Here is a 24,364-nt window from a genome sequence, read left to right on the forward strand (position 1 = left end):
ATAACAAATACCTGTAGGTTTCAAGGCACTAGCTCAGATGAGAACGGCTGCAGTACCTGTTGATTCCATTATTTGCCAAAGGCCATGTTTTTAAAGCCTTACTGAACATCAACAAATTTGATATGCCTCTGATATGGGGAGGAAGTAGATTCCACTCTCTTGCCGTTGAGACCACAAAACGTCTCCCCCCCCAATTTGTAAGCCTGAATCTGTTGACCTCCAGTATCTGGGCACCCATAGATCGGACATTCATACCCTGGACACCAGCTTTTTACTTTGCACATTGATGCAAACTTCTGACACTTTTGGATATTCAACCCACCTCAACCTGCCCCCAGTGCTAGCTTCTCACACTGCCCTCAGCATACGTTTTTCAATCTGTCCTCAAAACTGATTCTCACCCTGCTCTCACTTACGGCTTCTCATATTGTGGCCAAACAGCAACATCTCACACTGCTATTTACTGCCAGCTATTCACACTTCTTCCTTGTGAGAGCCTCTTAGACTGCCCTCAGTGCCAGTCTCATCTCAACCCCCTAGCTTCCTACGCTTCCTGTCAGTGAAAGATTCTGCACTGCTGGTGAGAGCCAACTTCGTTCTCACACTGCAGTCCATTGCCAGTTTCACCCTCTGCCCATCAGGGTCTGGTTCTCACATCTTCCATCACTGCCAGAAACTAAAATTGGCCTTTCAGCGTCAACTTCTAATATTACCCAACAGTACCAGCTTGTAACACTGCCCTCTGGACAATTTTTCATACTCTGCCTCAGTGGTACATCTCTCACTGATCACTGATGCTTGCATCTCTACTTGCCACTGTGAGGCTCCATGATTGATCGAACGTTGTATCTCTGTAGAGGCTACCTTTTCCGTGCAAACTAAGAAAAAATATATATTTTTATCATTTTACACAGATTTAAAGACCACATGGCTTCCAACCAAGTGGGCAAATTATCAGTCCACTATGTTCACATTTCCATCAAGTCATTTAATTCTCCTATAATGACCATCACATTGCAAAGATTGAAACTTAAAGTACTCAAAATTAACATTCTTAAATGGACATGAAGGCTAGTTCATACAAATACATTTTTTTAGTAAATGTGGGAGGGACGGGGTGAGTGGAAGTAAAATGGGGAATACTTATGACTAAATAGGTGGGGTTTACGGAGGAGTAAGAAAGGATAAAATGAGGGCTAAGGAGATGTTTAAATTACAGTGGTTCTTACCCATATGATTCATTCGGACCCCCACTTAATCACTTCTGGAACCCAGGGACCCCCACTGAATCATAACAGAAATCCAGGGACCCCCACTGAATCATTACTGGAAGCCAGGGAATCCGGCCTAAGCATTTTCAATCATTTGAACTGCAAAATAATATACAAAAAACACACAGAATCAAGCATTCATCCAACAAATACACAAATGATTGACAAACAGATATAAAACAAAATCAACATTTTAATTTTAATGGGGAGGTTCGTTTTCCAAATTCAATTGAGGACGCTCATCATCTATACCATATCTTGCTTGATGCACTTCCATTGCTCCCATGAATCAATCTTAGGATACTATCTTTATTTTTAGCCTCCAAGGTTACATTTGGTTCTTTATTTCCGCACACTTTATTAATTTATCAATATTATTTCATTTTCTAATCAGTTGCGGATCCCCTGAGTAGGCTTAGCGGACCCCCAGGGGTCCGTAGACCACAAGTGAAGAACCACTGGATTAGGACATTCACCTTCCCACAAAAGAGTACGCCCATTCCTATTCACAACCTGCACTTCTAAAACTACTACAGCTAATCTACTCCAGCTTTGACCTGGAGTAAGTCAAGCACCACAAATAATCAACCACTGGCACTTCAATACCATCCTGCAGAGAATAATGGAGTCAGAAACTTAACCCCTTCCATAATGATGATGTCCCCCGACCATCAGGCATCACGGTGGGCGTGTGCTGATGACGGCTGGGGGCCGTCATGAACCCGACCACTCATTAAAACGGCCGCACAGGCGCAGAATCGTGGCCACGCCCAAGGGGTTAAAATGGAATGCCATGGTAAACAATGTTACAATTGAATGAATGAATGAATGAAGGACATCTTGTAATGCGCAGACTTAGCCCATGGACATCAAGGCGCCTATCAGAAATAAAAGAAAGCATATGTACCGGAAACCAACTTACAGATAAGCCTCTGCGAAAAGCCATGTTTTTAATGCCTTCCTAAAAGAACCAATAGTGGGTTGTAATTTTAATTCCAGCGGGAGAGTGTTCCACAGCCTCGGGGCCAAAACGGAGAAGGCCCTTCCCCCCCACCTGACTTTCCGCACCCGGGGTACAGTCAAGAGATTTTTACTAGAGGAGCGTAGGTCTCTACAGGGAGTGTAGGGAACTAGGAGAGACTGTATGTCTTCCGAACCGTCACCACATAGCGCCCCATAGACAAAGCATAAGCTCTTAAAAGAGATCCTAGCCTGAATTGGGAGCCAGTGCAGACTCTTCCTGGCTAAGGTGGCAGATGAGCGGCCTGGGACGTCAAGAACGAACCTAGCTGCCGCATTCTGTACAGTCTGCAGGCGTTGTACTAGGCCTAGTTTGATGCCCAAGTAGAGTGCATTACAGTAATCTAACCGGGACGTGACTAGGGCCACTACAGTCTGTTTCCGGGCTTTCAGAGAGAGGTAGTGAGTGATTTTCCTCAGGGTCTTGATGACACCCCAGCAGGTAGAGAATGTTCTATTTACCTGCTGGTCCGTAGCAAGAGAAGTGTCAATCATCATGCCCAGTTTCCGAGCGGATTTAGTGGAACGTGGACACTCTCCAAGGGAAGGGGGCCACCAGTCAGTTGACCAGGCATCCTGGTCTCCCCCAAAGATCAGGACTTCGGTTTTCTCTCCGTTCAGTTTTAGTGAATTACAGATCATCCACTGTGAAACTGCCTCCATGCAGTTCCTAAAACTGAGAACGGAGGTACTCACCGAGTGGGAGAGGGAGACCAGGATTTGGGTGTCATCGGCGTATGACACCACCTCCATCCCAAAAGATCTTACCAGCCTGGCGAGTGGGGCCACAAATATGTTGAAAAGAGTGGGGCTTAGAGCCGACCCCTGCGGTACCCCACAATGCACAGGTTTGGGAGGGGATAAAAATTCTCCTAGCTTGACCCTCTGCTCTCTCTGATTGAGGAAAGAAGACAGTAGCGCAGAGCTCTCTACCCCCATCTCCCTAAGACGCGATGTTAAAATGGAGGGAGATACGGTATCAAAAGCTGCTGTCAGATCTAGCAGCACCAAAAAAGTAGTCTGTCCCTCATCAACCTTTGTACGGATATGGTTTATAACCACAGTAAGAGCCGACTCCCTACTATGGTGCTTCCGGAACCCATGCTGAGATGAATCCAGAAAGCCAGAGGAGTCAAGAAAGGCAGTCAGATGTAAGTTAAGATGGATCTCTAACATCTTTGCTGGGGCCGGCAACAGTGATATTGGACGGAAATTTTCATTATCCCTGGATCTAGTGACGGCTTTTTCAGCAGGGGCTTGACCACTGCTTTTTTCCAGGACACTGGAAAGATGCCTTCTGTAATGGCAAGGTTCATCACTTCAAGATAAAAGGGCAATAAAACTTCCCTACAATCCTTAAGGATCCTAAGGGGGCAGGGGTCCAGAGGCGAACCAGATTTAATCCTATTCAGGAGCAGATCTAGCTGCTGGAGCGTGAGGGGGGGAAAATTAGACAGATTACTGCCTAAGTCAATGGGCCGGCAGTCCAGTGGCAATGGAAATACAGGGGGAAGAGGACACAATAGGTCCCTTTGAGATACCAGGGAAGCATGAATATCCGCTATTTTTGTGTGAAAAAATAGTGAGATCTTATCGCACAGTTCTTGAGACCCTTTAACCGGGTCAGGAGTCTGTAAGGAACAAAGGGAATCAACGATCTTGAACAGTTCCCTTGAGGAAGTGAGGGAGGCCGTTAGATTGGAAAAATAGGCCTGTTTTTCCTCAATTATTTTCCTTTTATAATCTCTTAACAGAATCTTGTGCCTATCCCTTTCTCTGTAATCCCAACTAGTTTGCCAGAGCCTCTCCTGCCTCCTACAGTCCTGCCTTAGTAGCCTGAGTGTCTCTGAGAACCATGGGGCCGAGGGTCGTCTTCTGGCAGAGTAGCCATACGAGGTAGGGGCTATAAGATCCACCGCTCTAGCGACAGCATCAGAAAGGCCTACCGCGGCGTCATAAATAAGTATTTAATTATTTGTACTCCTTAAAAATATATAAGTATAAATGTAATCAATATATATATATATATATAAAATTGTATTATTAAATATTTTGATACCCTTTTGCCTTTATGCTTTGCTATAGGGAGATCTCTGCCCTGGTAGCAGAGACCTCTGCCTTTGTTTAAAAAGTTATGAGTAGTAGCCTTACAGTCAATTTTGCTCCACCCCGTTTCAGGTAAGTCTGCACTGTGTTGTAAAGGTAAAATCGGAAATGGTGGATTGTCAAAAGTAGTACATATACTACAAAGTTTAAGAGTAGATCTACGACTGTAGATTTACTCATGTGTAAGTTTACCTTTGTGATCAGGCCCGCCTGCGTCTGAGTGCCCTTTCTCTGCCACACCCTCTGCCAGTGCTTGGAAGAGAATTAGCAACAAAATATGCTTGCAAGGTCCCATTTCCCTCATGAAATTCTTGGAAGTGTTGTGCAAGTGGATACTTGGAATCATTATCACATTTTGTCCCTATGTGTGGCAGTATTATTTTATGTACTGGCAAAATAGTGCATCTCGTGTAACTTTCTTAACATTGGCAACTCAATATACACACCAGGCGATCAAATTTGCAGTTGTACGTCTTTTGACTGATGAAGGCTTCTTTGAAATATGTGAAATATCATCTTGGTAAAACCCTGGTTACAGGCTTTGTATTTGTGGCATTTTCTAAAGCCGTAATCTGGGACACGCGGGTTGTTTGTATAGCATTTATATTCCTTCTTACCAGGAAGTCTCTCCTATACATAGCCCTTCTAATAATAAACTTGAATCTTCTCGGTGCCTCGCAACCTATGTTAGAACCACTCTATAGGATATATCACCATTTGTTCAGAATGTGTCCTAACTCATTGAAATTTGATTTTTTTTCTTCCTCTTGTCCTGGAAGAGAATAGTTCTACTTCGCTACTCATCGTTCAGCTGTGTAAAAAAAGTCCTTTCAGAGTACCCCTGGCTCTTAAACATCCATTCACTTCCTTCTGTGTTTCTTGAAAGGTAACTTCAGTGGTATAGTTCCTCCTTGGTCCTAGAAGCTCCCCAGAAGGAATGTTTTCTTTTAGTGCTTCAAGGTCAGGGCTCTGACTTGACCTCTGGCAGGCTATTGCTCACCATGGGTTTTCTACAAACCATTGTGTCAAGTCTTCTTTACTTGAATTTTTGATTCAATCTCTGTATTGTCGATAGTGCTACTGAAAATGAGAGTGGGTAAATTCTGGTTGATAGACGAAATAGACTGTAGCACTTTTCCTGATGCCCCGCCATATTTTAAATAAAGTATCTATGAACCGTAACCATAAAGTGATTAGTTCAGCCCATTGCTCCATCTATGCATGCACATATATGGACATGACTACACACTTATCTTTCTAATTGAAAAACAAGCAAAGTACTGGAAATACTAAATTACAGTAAACTCGAATTAAATGATTTAAATAATGGTATCACAATATTGGGGATATGAAAAACGAGCGCTTACCAAAGGCGTGCACAAAAATAACCTCTAAATAAACTCGTGTGTGTGAGAGCAGCATTAAGAAGTGACTATAGACTGAAGATAATGTGAACGCCAAGAACAGTTAATTGAGCCACCATGGCTTATAGTTGTGCCAAATGTGTGAGCAATAAACTGTGGAGAATGTCTGATAACTGTTATGTTTCTCATAATACGGCAGATACTGTTTATTAGACCCCGTACAGGGGCAACTTAAACGTCACACGGAGACAAGTATTGACTGCCAACATCTCACCCTATTCCATGTCCAGGGTGAGTGGTCCTGGCTTCATTTACTCATTGTACTCCTGTCTTATGTTAGATGATGCCACGATTATTTACCAGGAACCCTCCTTACTCTTAAATCGGGGTCATTCTCGCCGGGGAAGTCTCACGTTTTGTTGGTCCTTCTGTGGTTACTTGTGCTCTTTGTCCTAAAGTGGATTCTGACACTGACTGTTGACCAACCAACTCTGGTGGGTGGTGTTAGTAAGCAAAACTGGTGGGCACTGTTAGGAGGTTAGACTGCTGGGCAGTGTGAGTAAACAACCGCCCTGGCCAGTATTAGAAAGCTGCTCTTCTGTAGAATGTGAGAAACTGACTCTGGTGGGCAGTGGTAGAAACGTTCGATGTGGGCAGTGGGGGTAATCGACTCTGGTGGGCAATGTTAGAACGGTCTATTGTTGGACAGTGGGAGTAACCAACACTGATGGGAAGTGTTGGAAACATGCACTGTTGGGCGGTGTGATTAGCCGACACTGGTAGGCGCTGTTAGAAATGTGTATTGTTGCCAATTTTGGACAGTGTTAGAAAAATGCACTTTGGTAGAGGAAGTGAGTGTCGAACTTTGGTGGGAACTGTTAGAAATGTGCACTTCTGGGGAATACTAGAAACCAACTCTGGTGGGCAGTGTTAGAAACATGCAATGTTGGGCAGTGTGAAGAACCAACTCTGGTGAGCAGTATTAGAAATATGCACTGTTGAGGAGTTTGATGAATGGAATCTGATGGAAGGTGTTTGAAACATTTGGGCCAATTTACAAGCCCCTTGTGACATCTTTACGGCACCATTGCGTCACTTCTGTGACGCAGCGGCGTCGTAAACAATGCGTCGCTATGCAACATATTCACAACGTGACGCATCTAGTGAGATGTGTCACGTTGTAAAGCTATGTGCTACATTATACCTGCCTGGGGGTGAGTGTTTGTATTGTCAACGCTCCGTCCATCATCACCTTTGGTTTTTCTTTGTTCGCCCTAAGTTGGCAGGGTATGCTCAGACGTGAGTCCCTTGCTCACTTTGCCACTGGAGTCAAGCAAGCCCGGCTGAAGACGGCTGTAATGCCAGAAACCGGTCCTGGGAAGCTTGATTCCGGTCCAGGGAAGACATGGCTTGGCAGTTCGGGCTGGACTGTTCCCAGAAGGCACAGGGTCAGACTGATTTGCATATAATACAGACCAAGTAGTGGCTGGGTAAGTTTTGCGCAACAACAACTGCTGTAATATTCTCAAAATAAAGCGGCTCAAGGGAACAGGGGGAAACGGCCACCAGTGCCCCCAAAAGGAGAACTCTTCTGAAACCAGGGAGTTCACTTAACAAAGATAAATTGTCCCCGAGCACATAGATACAGATTCTTAAATTGTCCCAAGAGAAAAGATAACCACAATCAAAAAATTGCTCTTTCAAAAGTTCCTCAAATTAATTTCCTTTAATTTTCATTTCTTTTCTCTTCATATATCAACGAAATTCTTCATAGTTTCCTTCAAATTGACATAGAAATGTAGCCAATGCATCAAGGACCAATGCCAACACGTGTTTCGTCAGAGGGTAAAATAACCCAAATGACTTCTTCAGGGCTACAATAAAATAAAAAATACATAATATATACAATTCTCAATACATATAAGGCCAAACCATCACCAGTGAATATACAGTTCACCTAAAGCAAAAAGTAAAGTGTGACATAATATACTGTTTGCAGGATTTGAGACTGTCACAAAAGAATTAACAGAAAGGGCAACTAAATTCATCACTAAAAGGAGAGCAAACCTATGCAAATAAGTTCCAGAAGAACAAAAAAGTCCAAATAGTATAGGAAAAACACCTAAATGTGGTAGATCACCCACACACAACCAAAGTAAAACCTTATAACCCAAAGTGCAAGCTAAAACACACGGGAAGCTATAGAGGGCTGTAAAGGCGAAAAGTAAGGCTGCTAGTAATTTTTAATATATATATATATAAAGGGGAAAAGACTCAAATCTCAAAGGCCATATCCATTTATAATGGGTTGCCTAACCCTAGGACCATAATTCCACCAGAGCAGGGAAGTTTACTCACCAAAAGATACAGTCCAAATTTGAGGTCAGGTAAACAACTTCCAGAAGATATTAGTTCATCAAATATTACTGAGAACTAAATCAAAAGGGAAAAACCAGTTTAAAAACATATTTTCTGGGTGCTATATCATAGCATCCTATACCTATCTAAACAAAACAAAACTCAGTAGAGCTTAATCGGATTTAAAAAGGACCCATCTCAGAATGGGTAGTAGGGAGAGTTACCTCAATCCATTTTCTATCTCAGAGTTCTTCTTTGTAGAGTAAAATATAATAAGGATCTGTAATTAAAATACAAACCAATATACATTATCAGAATTCACCTCAGTATATTAAGAGCAGCTTAAGATTGCAATATACTGACTACAAACACCCTGGAAATTAATCCATAGGTGTGTGAAAACAGTCACGAAATAAATCAGGTAATAATTTTGTTAAAAGGACATATTTGTTACTCACTACAATATAAGTCGGTAATATCAACCCAACTTATATCTATATAAAAAACAACTATACAATACGTCAGTACAAACTGATCAAATTACCAATACATAGGGAGCATGCATAACAAAACAAACAGTCGGTTAAGTAGTGAAAGTTGCAGCACCACTTTGGCTCCCCGCATTACCCACAGACAACTTGAGCCCATATTAGTGGCTTTGAACTAAAACGGAGAGTGCTCCTCAAGCCGTCAGCACAAGGAGGTTCGTTTACGCTAAGAACCAGATTATTGGTATAAGGCGTATTAATACACACTCCCGCCAAACTCTCCCTACCGGTCCCGGAATAAGCATAGAGCGTCATATTTTACTCCCAAAGCGAACATACAAGACGAAGTGCGCAGTCGGTTAAACAAATCATAATGCTGCACTAATATAGCTCCCCGCATTATCCACGATTAGCCAGCGCCCATGTAAGTCCCCCTAAACCTACCCGGGAGAGTACTCCTCACGCCGTCAGAAGGGGTTCGTTTTCTGTGAGAACCGAAATGTTAGTTTATGGCGTTTAAATAGCCGTTCCCGCCAGGCGAATCCTGCCAGTCCCGAAATAAACATAGGACGTCAATGTTTACACACACCCAGTAAATAGCGCCATCTTGGAGTGGTAAAATATCGAGCATAATTGCACTCATATGATATATTTATTTTAAATTATTTACAATCTGGCTTGCCAGTGAGAAAACGTTTCTTAAAACCGGAATGCAACATATTTAATGTTTTTACCTAAAAAAAAACATAACATATAGTCACGGGCCAAAAACTCAGAAATAATCGACTCCAGGCTTAGACATAGATGACAGACTACTAGCCCAAGCTTCACTGTGCTCAAAGGGAAATTTTAGAAGGAATAAATAAAAGGGTTTACATAAAATTATTTAAAAGAAAATAGAGGGAACCAGAAGAGGAAACCACATCCAGAGAAAGGGAACACACATTCAAGACCCAGCATAATAGGTGCAAAAAAGTAAAATAAACATTTTTTACATTTTTAAGCAGACCGAGGCCTCAATCTGCAGAACACTAATTGAAAATAATCTAACGAATACACAGACAATACTTAGGTCTTCTGCAAAATATTAACACACCATCACAACACCAACAGGCGGTGTCTAAGTTACAGTACTTCTCTTTTATAAGGATATTGGTAAAGGCTAATGTTAACATTTCTAGCCCAGTAATTACACTCCAAACACAATATTATACATTATAATGAAAGAGCAGTGTGGTTTTTTAAAAATATGTCTATTAGATGAAGATTTGTAATACTCAGCTGATTCTAAGTTAAACACCAATAGACTAAAGGAAATAATGTAGTTCATGGTCCACATTTATCCCGTACTCCACCGCATGAAGTTTGAGAATCCATTTCGCTTCACATTGTCTCAGTTTATGCTCTCTATCTCCGCCCCTAAGGTCACCATATATAGTTTCCAGACCATGAAATTGGAACCCCAAACTTTTTTTATACTCCACACAGTTTGCTGAATGGCAACCGATTGGGTATCTTTGATCCATATTTTTAAGGGCACGGAAATGTTCGATCATTCTTTCTTTCAAAGGGCGGATGGTACTACCCACGTAGATTTTCTTACATCTACAAATGACTACATAAACTACATATTTGGTCAGACAATCCATATGCTGATGAATTTTAAAAGTGCGTGAACCATTATAACTAAACTCCTTAATCCCTTTATGGGCCATACGGCACATGCTACAACTGCCACAGGGAAATGAGCCAATGTTGAGATCCCTCAACCATGTTTTCGGCGTACCCTGTTGTTTAGGGTAACTAGGGCTAATCATACCCTGGATAGTTCTGCCCTTTCTATATGTAATACTGGGTGAGCTGGGAATATAATCCAATAGAGTTTTGTCTGCCAATAAAAGAGGCCAGTTCTTTTTCAGAATTGCATATAACTTATCCGACCATGGATGATAGTTTGTCACCAGGCGTAATTTATTACCCTTATCAGAGTTCGGTTTCTTAGCTGTTTTCAAAGTATCAGTATGTTTAAGTTTGGTCACTCTGTTTCTAGCTTGTATTAACACTTTTTCAGAGTAACCCCTGTTCTTGAATCTTTTCTCAATGTCTGTCACATTGTGCATAAAGTCTGCATCCTGAGAACAATTCCTCCTTGCCCTAAGCATTTCCCCATAAGGGATAGCATTTTTCTGGCTTCTTGGATGAGCACTACCAGCGTGTAAAATTGCATTACACGCGGTGGATTTGCGGTACATTTTGCTCTGTATTTTCCCCTCAAAATGGAAAAGCTCCAAATCAAGAAACACTATACTATTCGAGTCAGAAGTCATAGTAAAGGTCATATTACATGTATTGTTATTCATGTGGGCAAAGAAATCGGATAGGTCCTCATCTGTACCCGTCCAGATTAAAAGACAGTCGTCGATAAACCGACTGTTTGTTTTGTTATGCATGCTCCCTATGTATTGGTAATTTGATCAGTTTGTACTGACGTATTGTATAGTTGTTTTTTATATAGATATAAGTTGGGTTGATATTACCGACTTATATTGTAGTGAGTAACAAATATGTCCTTTTAACAAAATTATTACCTGATTTATTTCGTGACTGTTTTCACACACCTATGGATTAATTTCCAGGGTGTTTGTAGTCAGTATATTGCAATCTTAAGCTGCTCTTAATATACTGAGGTGAATTCTGATAATGTATATTGGTTTGTATTTTAATTACAGATCCTTATTATATTTTACTCTACAAAGAAGAACTCTGAGATAGAAAATGGATTGAGGTAACTCTCCCTACTACCCATTCTGAGATGGGTCCTTTTTAAATCCGATTAAGCTCTACTGAGTTTTGTTTTGTTTAGATAGGTATAGGATGCTATGATATAGCACCCAGAAAATATGTTTTTAAACTGGTTTTTCCCTTTTGATTTAGTTCTCAGTAATATTTGATGAACTAATATCTTCTGGAAGTTGTTTACCTGACCTCAAATTTGGACTGTATCTTTTGGTGAGTAAACTTCCCTGCTCTGGTGGAATTATGGTCCTAGGGTTAGGCAACCCATTATAAATGGATATGGCCTTTGAGATTTGAGTCTTTTCCCCTTTATATATATATATATTAAAAATTACTAGCAGCCTTACTTTTCGCCTTTACAGCCCTCTATAGCTTCCCGTGTGTTTTAGCTTGCACTTTGGGTTATAAGGTTTTACTTTGGTTGTGTGTGGGTGATCTACCACATTTAGGTGTTTTTCCTATACTATTTGGACTTTTTTGTTCTTCTGGAACTTATTTTGCATAGGTTTGCTCTCCTTTTAGTGATGAATTTAGTTGCCCTTTCTGTTAATTCTTTTGTGACAGTCTCAAATCCTGCAAACAGTATATTATGTCACACTTTACTTTTTGCTTTAGGTGAACTGTATATTCACTGGTGATGGTTTGGCCTTATATGTATTGAGAATTGTATATATTATGTATTTTTTATTTTATTGTAGCCCTGAAGAAGTCATTTGGGTTATTTTACCCTCTGACGAAACACGTGTTGGCATTGGTCCTTGATGCATTGGCTACATTTCTATGTCTATTTGAAGGAAACTATGAAGAATTTCGTTGATATATGAAGAGAAAAGAAATGAAAATTAAAGGAAATTAATTTGAGGAACTTTTGAAAGAGCAATTTTTTGATTGTGGTTATCTTTTCTCTTGGGACAATTTAAGAATCTGTATCTATGTGCTCGGGGACAATTTATCTTTGTTAAGTGAACTCCCTGGTTTCAGAAGAGTTCTCCTTTTGGGGGCGCTGGTGGCCGTTTCCCCCTGTTCCCTTGAGCCTCTTTATTTTGAGAATATTACAGCAGTTGTTGTTGCGCAAAACTTACCCAGCCACTACTTGGTCTGTATTGTTAATTTGGGCTTTGCTGCATATCGACTACTACAATTGAACTGTGATAATAATTTGAAAATGAGTTCTAGGCAGGATCGCGAGAAAGTTGCTGAGGATTTATTCAAAAACCTGACAGCAGGATTACCTGTGAATAAAGCAGTCACTCAGGGAGCTTTGAAAGTTAACGAAGGATTGAAGACGAAATTTAACCGACTAGAGAGACTAAGAAAATTTGAAATCTCCAAATGGTGGGATGGTGCGACTCTAAAACAGTATATTAAACTCAATAGAGTACCCAGAGGGTTGCGGGCTCAAATTTTTCCCACCTATGATGACCGGGAAGTAGACCTCCTTCAGATTTGGGAAAAGGAATTGAGTGACAATAGTTTCAGATTAATGAATATCTTAATCGAAAATGCGGACCGCAAAGTGACAAAGACAGCCTTGGAGATAGATGTCCTTGAAAAAGAAATTAGTGATTTAAACCTTCCAGAACCTACTAAGAAAAATTTTGATATCTTGGAAGGAATATTGGGGAGATATGAGGACGATATTAAACAACGTAAGGCACGCAAATTAAGACGTGATGAGATAGACTATGCCAATGGCAGAATCTTCACTTTTGCGAAAAGGTTCGATGATATTGTAAAGAAAGATCAAACTAGATCAGGTGCTACGAACCTGACACCAAGCTGTACAAGTGTAGGATCATCTAGTAATCTCTCTAGTAGTGGTGAGGAAAATGTGAGTGGCAATTCCCTTGTGGCACTACCCGACAATGCTTTTTTACGGGAAGTGCAGAGAATACGAATGGGGAACAAAGGAAGCGAAAGGAGAGTGAATCAGGATACACAATTAAAACAAGGAGAGGAAAAAGGGGAGGGAGGAGAAGCAAAAGGAAGAGAGGGGATGCACACACGCTCTTACAACAGGACCAGGAAATGAATTATGATGAGACTAATGGAATCCAGGTGATTAATCTGTCAAGTAAGAGTCTGTCCACAGAATTGAAATCTGCTTTACAGAAAGGAATGAATTATTGTCCTACTACTGTATATGATGTAACGGATGTGAAGGTTGACTTATACAAATTTGTACGTCACTTGAAATTAAAGAAATTCTTTGCAAATAACCCCAATCCCACTGTATCTAACTTATCTGATAGACCTTTTGGTGATGTTTCAATTGATGTTTTACAAAGTACCGCTCTTTTACTTTCATTGAATGATGATGGTGATACAGTTACCAACTTGTCTGATGTTGCAGCAGAATTAGATCTTTGCACTAACATGAGTGAAGACAGTGGTCTTAGAAATAAGTCCCGCTGGACCCCACAATTTACGAGTGGCAACAACATTGATCTGTTTCACAAAATGGTGATTATGGAAATTGACAAGTGGGACTCATATATGACTAAACATAACTTCACCCCTAGAACATTTAATCTGACAGCAAAAGAACGCAAGGCGCTCACTGTTCTATCTCAAGACCCTGATATCATAGTGAGAAAAGCAGATAAAGGGGGAAATGTGATAGTTATGGATAGGTCGAAATATGATGCTGAGATCTTATCCCAACTTGACAACCGGGCCTGGTATAGGAAATTGGATACTAATCCTATGTTTGTGATTGTTAGAGCAATAAATACTGAATTGATCAGATGGCGGGATCGTGGGTTGCTATCAGGTGATGAATACCTATTTTTAAAGACAGATAAACCTCGCTATCCATGTCTGTATATGCTGCCAAAGATTCATAAAGATTCGACAGCACCACCGGGTAGACCGATCATATCGGGTATCGGTGGACCTACTGAGAAAATGTCTGAGTTTGTTGATGGATTTTTGCGTAGTTACGTTATCAACTTACCATCTTACATTAGGGACAGTAAGCATGTGCTTAATCTCTTGCATGACTTGACCTGGGACCATGGAATGAAGTTTGTCACTATGGACGTCTGTTCTTTATATACAAACATCTTACACGAACAGGGTCTGGAGGCACTTAAGAAATTCCTATTCAGACGTCCAGTTGAATTATTGGAGCATTCAGAAATGTTAATTGAAATGTCTAATCTTATTCTTAAAAACAATGCATTCCTGTTTAACGGAGACTGGTACCTGCAAACCTGTGGGACCGCGATGGGTTCTAGATTTGCCCCGTCCTTTGCCTGTCTCTTTATGGGATGGTTTGAGGCGGGGCATGTCTGGGGCCCATCGGGTGCCAAGTGGCAGGAATATATTCTGTACTACGGTCGTTATATCGACGACTGTCTTTTAATCTGGACGGGTACAGATGAGGACCTATCCGATTTCTTTGCCCACATGAATAACAATACATGTAATATGACCTTTACTATGACTTCTGACTCGAATAGTATAGTGTTTCTTGATTTGGAGCTTTTCCATTTTGAGGGGAAAATACAGAGCAAAATGTACCGCAAATCCACCGCGTGTAATGCAATTTTACACGCTGGTAGTGCTCATCCAAGAAGCCAGAAAAATGCTATCCCTTATGGGGAAATGCTTAGGGCAAGGAGGAATTGTTCTCAGGATGCAGACTTTATGCACAATGTGACAGACATTGAGAGAAGATTCAAGAACAGGGGTTACTCTGAAAAAGTGTTAATACAAGCTAGAAACAGAGTGACCAAACTTAAACATACTGATACTTTGAAAACAGCTAAGAAACCGAACTCTGATAAGGGTAATAAATTACGCCTGGTGACAAACTATCATCCATGGTCGGATAAGTTATATGCAATTCTGAAAAAGAACTGGCCTCTTTTATTGGCAGACAAAACTCTATTGGAATATATTCCCAGCTCACCCAGTATTACATATAGAAAGGGCAGAACTATCCAGGGTATGATTAGCCCTAGTTACCCTAAACAACAGGGTACGCCGAAAACATGGTTGAGGGATCTCAACATTGGCTCATTTCCCTGTGGCAGTTGTAGCATGTGCCGTATGGCCCATAAAGGGATTAAGGAGTTTAGTTATAATGGTTCACGCACTTTTAAAATTCATCAGCATATGGATTGTCTGACCAAATATGTAGTTTATGTAGTCATTTGTAGATGTAAGAAAATCTACGTGGGTAGTACCATCCGCCCTTTGAAAGAAAGAATGATCGAACATTTCCGTGCCCTTAAAAATATGGATCAAAGATACCCAATCGGTTGCCATTCAGCAAACTGTGTGGAGTATAAAAAAAGTTTGGGGTTCCAATTTCATGGTCTGGAAACTATATATGGTGACCTTAGGGGCGGAGATAGAGAGCATAAACTGAGACAATGTGAAGCGAAATGGATTCTCAAACTTCATGCGGTGGAGTACGGGATAAATGTGGACCATGAACTACATTATTTCCTTTAGTCTATTGGTGTTTAACTTAGAATCAGCTGAGTATTACAAATCTTCATCTAATAGACATATTTTTAAAAAACCACACTGCTCTTTCATTATAATGTATAATATTGTGTTTGGAGTGTAATTACTGGGCTAGAAATGTTAACATTAGCCTTTACCAATATCCGTATAAAAGAGAAGTACTGTAACTTAGACACCGCCTGTTGGTGTTGTGATGGTGTGTTAATATTTTGCAGAAGACCTAAGTATTGTCTGTGTATGCGTTAGATTATTTTCAATTAGTGTTCTGCAGATTGAGGCCTCGGTCTGCTTAAAAATGTAAAAAATGTTTATTTTACTTTTTTGCACCTATTATGCTGGGTCTTGAATGTGTGTTCCCTTTCTCTGGATGTGGTTTCCTCTTCTGGTTCCCTCTATTTTCTTTTAAATAATTTTATGTAAACCCTTTTATTTATTCCTTCTAAAATTTCCCTTTGAGCACAGTGAAGCTTGGGCTAGTAGTCTGTCATCTATGTCTAAGCCTGGAGTCGATTATTTCTGAGTTTTTGGCCCGTGACTATATGTTATGGTTTTTTTTAGGTAAAAACATTAAATATGTTGCATTCCGGTTTTAAGAAACGTTTTCTCACTGGCAAGCCAGATTGTAAATAATTTAAAATAAATATATCATATGAGTGCAATTATGCTCGATATTTTACCACTCCAAGATGGCGCTATTTACTGGGTGTGTGTAAACATTGACGTCCTATGTTTATTTCGGGACTGGCAGGATTCGCCTGGCGGGAACGGCTATTTAAACGCCATAAACTAACATTTCGGTTCTCACAGAAAACGAACCCCTTCTGACGGCGTGAGGAGTACTCTCCCGGGTAGGTTTAGGGGGACTTACATGGGCGCTGGCTAATCGTGGATAATGCGGGGAGCTATATTAGTGCAGCATTATGATTTGTTTAACCGACTGCGCACTTCGTCTTGTATGTTCGCTTTGGGAGTAAAATATGACGCTCTATGCTTATTCCGGGACCGGTAGGGAGAGTTTGGCGGGAGTGTGTATTAATACGCCTTATACCAATAATCTGGTTCTTAGCGTAAACGAACCTCCTTGTGCTGACGGCTTGAGGAGCACTCTCCGTTTTAGTTCAAAGCCACTAATATGGGCTCAAGTTGTCTGTGGGTAATGAGGGGAGCCAAAGTGGTGCTGCAACTTTCACTACTTAACCGACTGTTTGTTTTGTTATGCATGCTCCCTATGTATTGGTAATTTGATCACTTTGTACTGACGTATTGTATAGTTGTTTTTTATATAGATATAAGTTGGGTTGATATTACCGACTTATATTGTAGTGAGTAACAAATATGTCCTTTTAACAAAATTATTACCTGATTTATTTCGTGACTGTTTTCACACACCTATGGATTAATTTCCAGGGTGTTTGTAGTCAGTATATTGCAATCTTAAGCTGCTCTTAATATACTGAGGTGAATTCTGATAATGTATATTGGTTTGTATTTTAATTACAGATCCTTATTATATTTTACTCTACAAAGAAGAACTCTGAGATAGAAAATGGATTGAGGTAACTCTCCCTACTACCCATTCTGAGATGGGTCCTTTTTAAATCCGATTAAGCTCTACTGAGTTTTGTTTTGTTTAGATAGGTATAGGATGCTATGATATAGCACCCAGAAAATATGTTTTTAAACTGGTTTTTCCCTTTTGATTTAGTTCTCAGTAATATTTGATGAACTAATATCTTCTGGAAGTTGTTTACCTGACCTCAAATTTGGACTGTATCTTTTGGTGAGTAAACTTCCCTGCTCTGGTGGAATTATGGTCCTAGGGTTAGGCAACCCATTATAAATGGATATGGCCTTTGAGATTTGAGTCTTTTCCCCTTTATATATATATATATTAAAAATTACTAGCAGCCTTACTTTTCGCCTTTACAGCCCTCTATAGCTTCCCGTGTGTTTTAGCTTGCACTTTGGGTTATAAGGTTTTACTTTGGTTGTGTGTGGGTGATCTACCACATTTAGGTGTTTTTCCTATACTATTTGGACTTTTTTGTTCTTCTGGAACTTATTTTGCATAGGTTTGCTCTCCTTTTAGTGATGAATTTAGTTGCCCTTTCTGTTAATTCTTTTGTGACAGTCTCAAATCCTGCAAACAGTATATTATGTCACACTTTACTTTTTGCTTTAGGTGAACTGTATATTCACTGGTGATGGTTTGGCCTTATATGTATTGAGAATTGTATATATTATGTATTTTTTATTTTATTGTAGCCCTGAAGAAGTCATTTGGGTTATTTTTCCCTCTGACGAAACACGTGTTGGCATTGGTCCTTGATGCATTGGCTACATTTCTATGTCAATTTGAAGGAAACTATGAAGAATTTCGTTGATATATGAAGAGAAAAGAAATGAAAATTAAAGGAAATTAATTTGAGGAACTTTTGAAAGAGCAATTTTTTGATTGTGGTTATCTTTTCTCTTGGGACAATTTAAGAATCTGTATCTATGTGCTCGGGGACAATTTATCTCTGATTTGCATATAGCCATGTCTGAACTGGGGTGGCGGACGGTGATGGATTAAACCCAGATCAGTTGACTGGGGGTTTGTATTGTCAACGCTCCGTCCATCATCACCTTTGGTTTTTCTTTTTTTTTTTTTTTTGCATTATACCTGCGTCAGGTATGATGTACGCAGGGTGGGCGTTTCGACATAGGAAAGCCTCGTAAAAGTGATGCAGGGAAATCTACACGATTTCACTGAGTCACTTTTATGACGCCACTGCGTCAAAACCTTACGGCGTAAGGAGTGATGCAGCATGTTAGGAACGGGGATTCCTAACCATTGCTGGAGTTGCGTTGTGCTTGCAACACGACTCCAGCAATGCGCTGCCTTTACGGCAGAAGATGCATCACACATCTCTCCATCCTTTCACCACGGTGTGCCGCATTGTAAATGCGGCGCATCCATGGTCGCGCAAGGCTATTTTTCTGCGACGCAAAATAACTGGCGCTGCTCTGCTAATATGCAGAGATACGCCAGTTATTGTAAATTTGCCCCCTAGACTGTTGATGTTTGAGAGAAACTGTTGCGAGCAGTGTTTGAACCGTGCACTGCTGGCAGACGTGAGTAATGCACTCTGGTGGTCAGCGTTAGAAATGTGCACTGTTATTGAATCGGACAAAGACTCCAGTGGGCAGTGTCAGAAACACACACCGTTGGGTGATGTGAAAGAACGACTGGTGGGCAGTGGTAGGAAAGTGCACTGTTGGAGAGTGCGAGTAAACACCTCTGGTGGGCAGTGGTAGAAGAGTGCGCTGTTGGGGAGTGCGAGTAAACGCCTCTGGTGGGCAGTGGTAGAAACCTAGGGGCAGATTTACAATAACTGGCGCATCCCTGCATATCAGCAGGGATGTGCCAGTTATTTTGCGTGACGGTTGAAACCCCTTGTGCCACCATGGATGCGCCGCATTGTAAATGCGGCACATCATGGTGCAAAGATCAAGAGATGCGTGACGCATCTCAGGGCGTAAAGGTGACTGAGATTCTGTGATTCTCGAACCAGACTCCATTTTGTTTGAGTTGTGGTTGAGGCCATTTTGTGTTGCCCTCAAGTAGGCCGTGGAGGTAACCGAACGAACAAAGTTGCATGGGCTTCGTTGTTCATGTATGCATTAACTAGGCCTTTTCTGACTTGTGAGTGAACTGCAAAGATGCTGACCCCGTCACCTGAAACTGACCCTTTTGCGAGGTCAATTTCTCTAGCTGATCGTTGTCTGAGATTGCCAATCAATGTTCAGGAGATCGTTAACTTTAGCTTCCTTGCACATATCTTATCCTATTCAGCATCTGAACTGTTCCTTTTCTTACGACTTTTCATTACATGGGTAGTGCTTTCAATTATGGGTTTGTCCGGCTTGTGGAAATCGAATTTGGGACATTCCTAATAATTAACTTGTGGGTTGGTACAGTGTAAATCGAGCTTTTTGGAATGTGATAATGTGTGGGAAAATGTATTTCATTTGTCAGTATTTGTCGCAGTGGGTGTGCATTTGTAATGAGCAAAATGTGGATAAAAAGTGATGTCTTGCTCTACGAAAATTGAGCAGTCTCCTGAGTTGTACACCGTGTTGTATTGCTGGGATTACTGTTACTAGCTGCAGCTAATAAATTTGATCTTTGACGCCACTCAGAAGTATTCCGTGTCTCTGTATACCAAGACAGGTGAATCCGAAGACTTTAGGCGTGCCCCTGGCGCCGCTGGGTTCTAAAACCTGGTTATTCAGTTGGCGCCCAACGTTGGGCGACTTCAGCGGTACCGGTCCAAGCCCGAGGATCGTGAGGAGCCACGTGAAGAAATTCTGGAGGAAGGCCGCCACTTCATCGACGCCTGCATGTCGACATGGACCGAAGGTTTTTTCTGCGAGGCTTCCCGCTTTCCGACGGCTACGAAGGACTGCTGCCCTGACTCTCGCCCTCTCTTGGACGCTCGATTGATGCTTTGTAGAGCGAGACAATAGACGGTCTTCTGGTGGCGTGACAGATATTTTGGTTAAGTATAAGTGGGTCGCTCCCACGACTTTGTTTTGTTTCTTGGTTTTGATTCGGTTGTTGCAATAATCGAAGCCGAGGGGCTCGTATATTTACGAGTGTATCGATACTTGATAACCCCAAGAAGTTTGAAGCTAGATTAGTGAGCTATAAGATGCCTGGTCTTAGCAAAATTAGGAAATGGTTTAGTTGTGGTTGCAACAGGGATTCCCGATTGGAGGATTCGTGTCCGATACCTCCGGTTGGAACTCCGACTTATGAGCTCTATTCAAAACACGGAGTGGGTCCTATCACTTATAGCAAAGTATGTGTTCACTGTACAAAGAAAGATGGTGTTTTACGATGGCCCCAACATGGTAGTTTCGAATTAAATATTTTAGATAATCTGGAAGTTGCGCTATTTAGGAAGAAAGCCCAGCCGGCAATGTTTGACTCTTTCCGCCTTTGGCGTAAGGAAGCCAAACAGCGAGAAATTAAGCAAGCAAAGAGAGATAGGAAAGATAAGAATATGTCAGTACTACAAGCTGCTAGGCAGTTTAAGGAAGATGGAGAAGAGCATGCGAGTGAAGTCTCAGATAGACAACGTTGCATGGCCATCGATAAATGTTATCCGGCCTTGCCGCCTTCCCTTCCAAAAGTGACTGAAGACCCTGAAAAAGATCCTTTGATGTCTCATTTACTGAGATTGCCACCCCCTTATGGGCAGGGTGCTACTGCACCTCCATTACCCCCGGTTGTTGCACCCTTTGTTGTTCAGCCCCCTGCTGTTGTTCGGCCACCCGTTGCTTCACAGATGGTTCTCCCTCCTACGGTGCAGCCCCCTCAAGGGCCGCCAGCTTTGTTACCAGCTTTGCCTCAAACTCCTTTGCCTTCCATTCCTGTATCTCTGACTCCTGCCACTTTTGTCCCTACACCTCTTTTGCCTCAAAATATTCATTCTCCTGTCTTTATGTCCACTTCTTCTCCTTCTGCTTGAAAACGAATGACTGAGACTGTTGCTAATCTTTTGTCTCCACTCTTTGGGTCACTGAATATGACCCCTGTTTCGGAACGAAAGCAGAGCCGTAGTCAGCCTCCTAGTCCCGAGGAGCGGACAGTGTTGGATCTATTGGCTCGTAGACGGGTTTTAAATGCTTCTAGGTATGATTTGCAAGCGGTTATGGATCTTTTCTTTCAGTGGGATCCGCCTAAGCAAAGGTATGTTTTTGACGTAATGTGTACTTTTCTTCGTCATGAATGGGAAGATAATGAGTTGGGTCCGATTCCGCAGGAAGTGCTTGATGTCCAGAGAGAGTTTGCTAAAGGGACGATAGTGGAGTCTGATGTTGCAGACGCCGTAGAGACGATACTTGTTTTTAGGTCTAGGCTTCCGCCTCAGACATTATACGAACCTGATTCCTCTCTTAGGAGGAAAGTGAAGCAGTATCCTATGAGAGAGGTTCCCCCTGTATGGAGAGAGGCAGTTGCTGCTAATGTTAATCAGGGTATTCAGGCCGAACCGGCTCATTTTCAGTGAGTATGAGTACATGTTCTTTGGAAGAGAGCAGAGGTCTTAGCTCTTAAGCAGACCTTACCTGACCCCCGTAAAAATCCTGCTGGTTATTACAAGGAGTTGTCTCAGACAGTTGATGCGTGTATTATGAATTTAACTGACATAGATATGCTGATGGGTAATGTAGTTCCTCAACCTTTGTGGGCGAAGATCCGTCATGAGGATCATGCGCCAGAGTTAGGAGAAAAGTGGGCTAATATTACTGCTGATGGTCGGCAGGTAGGAGGTGCCAAACCTGAACCCTTAGTTGCAGAATTAACTGGTAGGATTATTAATTTAATGAAAACTATGATGCCTCCTTTACGAGTGAATTGGGATGAGTTAGCAGCATGCAAACAAAAGAAAGACGAGAGTGTGTCTGATTTTTTTACTAGGTTTGAGGAGACGTTTATCGATCATAGTGGTCAGGACATGAGCACTGAAGGTGGTCAAAGGTTGTTCGAGGACAAATTTGTCTTTAATTTGCTTCCCGAACTTTCTAATAAGTTAAAGGACTCTGAGAGTTCATGGGCTGTTTCTTCGTCGGCCCAGATATTGGCTACTGCCCAATATTATGAGAGTAGGGATAAAGATGAGAAGGATAAAGTAGAGAAGAAGACTAGAGACTTAAAGACGAAAGTTCTTTTACAGCAAGCTTATCCGCCTCGTCCGAATCATTCTCAGTTTCAGCAACCCCCACAGTTTCAGAGATTGTTACAGAAACCTGAGTTTTTCGCTCCGCGATTTCTGCCAGGACCTAATCAGTGTGCTTACTGCAGAGAAGAAGGTCATTTTAAGAATAGTTGTCCGATTTTGCTACAGCGTGCGAATGGTGTATCTGGTCAAAGAGGTCGTGGTGGTTTCCAACAAGCTCCTAGGGGTAGGGGACGTGGTGTGTTTCCCCAGAATGAGCGTTCCTTTCCCCCTCAAAATTCTACGAATTATTTTGACAGACAGAATGTTCCGACTGTTCAGTCTGCCCAGTACTACGCTGATGATTATTGTGTCAAGAGTGAGAGTGCTGGTTATAATGACAGTTAGGACAGCCATGGGCAAAGTGAGGGAGTAGTGTCAGTTCCAGTGGACCAGAGTGGACCTTATGTTGAAGTGATTACATCAGGTGTGGCAGAACCTTTTCTTTTGGATACTGGTGCGACGAAGAGTTCTATCATGCACTCTAAACTTCCTGGCGCACCTTTGTCTGGCTTGACCAATGTTTCAGTAGGATTTTCTGGCGCCCCAGTTCGTAATACGGTTTCTAGTCCTTTGCCCCTTTCTATTGGTCCTTGTGAATTGGAAGCTCCCCTTATTCTAACGACTGGTTGTAGTGAGAATCTGTTAGGTTTGGACTTGCTGAAAAGATTGTATGCGACATTACATTGTTCTCCTTCGGGAGTACATCTTACAGTGGGTAAGAAAGTGATTTCCCCAATGTATTTGTCTAAAGATTGCCTTCCACTGGAATTACGATCGCTACCTGATACGCTTTGGGCTACAGGTCCCAATGATGTTGGTCTTTTGCAGATTCCACCCTATGTTGTTACCCTTAAGTCAAATGCTAGGCTACCTCGTATTCCACAATATAAAATATCTAGTGATGGCGAGAGAGCTCTTTTGGCGATTATTTATGATTTGGTTGAGAAGGGTGTAATTGAAGAAACGAGAGGTAATGTATGTAACAGTCCTGTTCTGCCTGTCCTTAAGCGTACTGATGCTTCTCAGCCACCTGTGTATCGGTTTGTGATCGATCTTCGAGAGGTCAATAAAATTGTAGTGCCACAGTTTCCTGTTGTCCCAGACATCACTGCTTTGTTGACTTTAATCCCTGCTTCAGCTGCTTGGTTTTCAGTTATCGACTTGAAGAACGCTTTCTTTAGTATTTCAATTGCTGAGGAAAGTAGAGATATTTTTGGCTTCTCTTTAGGAGGTCGAAGCTTCCGGTTTAAACGCGAACCTCAAGGTTATTGTGAAGGTCCCTCCATCTATAGTCAGGCGTTGAAAACTCAGCTTGATGATTTTGTATTGCCTTCTGGTGCTACTCTTATTCAGTATGTTGATGATCTGCTGGTTGCTGCTGATGACGAAGAGATTTGTAAAGAGGCTACTCTTTCTTTGTTACGACATTTGTCTGACCTTCATCATAAAGTGCACCTTCAAAGTTACAGTATTGCCGCCAAGTAGTAACCTACTTAGGTCATCTCTTGTCGAAGGAGGAAAGACGGTTGACCCCAGAACGAATTTAAGCGATTGCCCAAATGACTGTGCCATCCACACAGAGAGAAGTGCGCGCCTTTTTAGGTAGTACCTCGTATTGTAGACAGTGGATCCCAAACTTTTCCTTGTTAGCTAAACCTCTGTTGGCACTGACTCTTAAAGATACTCTGTATCCTCTCCCTTGGTCTGATGAA

This window comes from Lissotriton helveticus, chromosome 7, assembly GCF_964261635.1.
Source record: "Lissotriton helveticus chromosome 7, aLisHel1.1, whole genome shotgun sequence".
In the NCBI taxonomy this organism is placed as follows: Eukaryota; Metazoa; Chordata; class Amphibia; order Caudata; family Salamandridae; genus Lissotriton; species Lissotriton helveticus.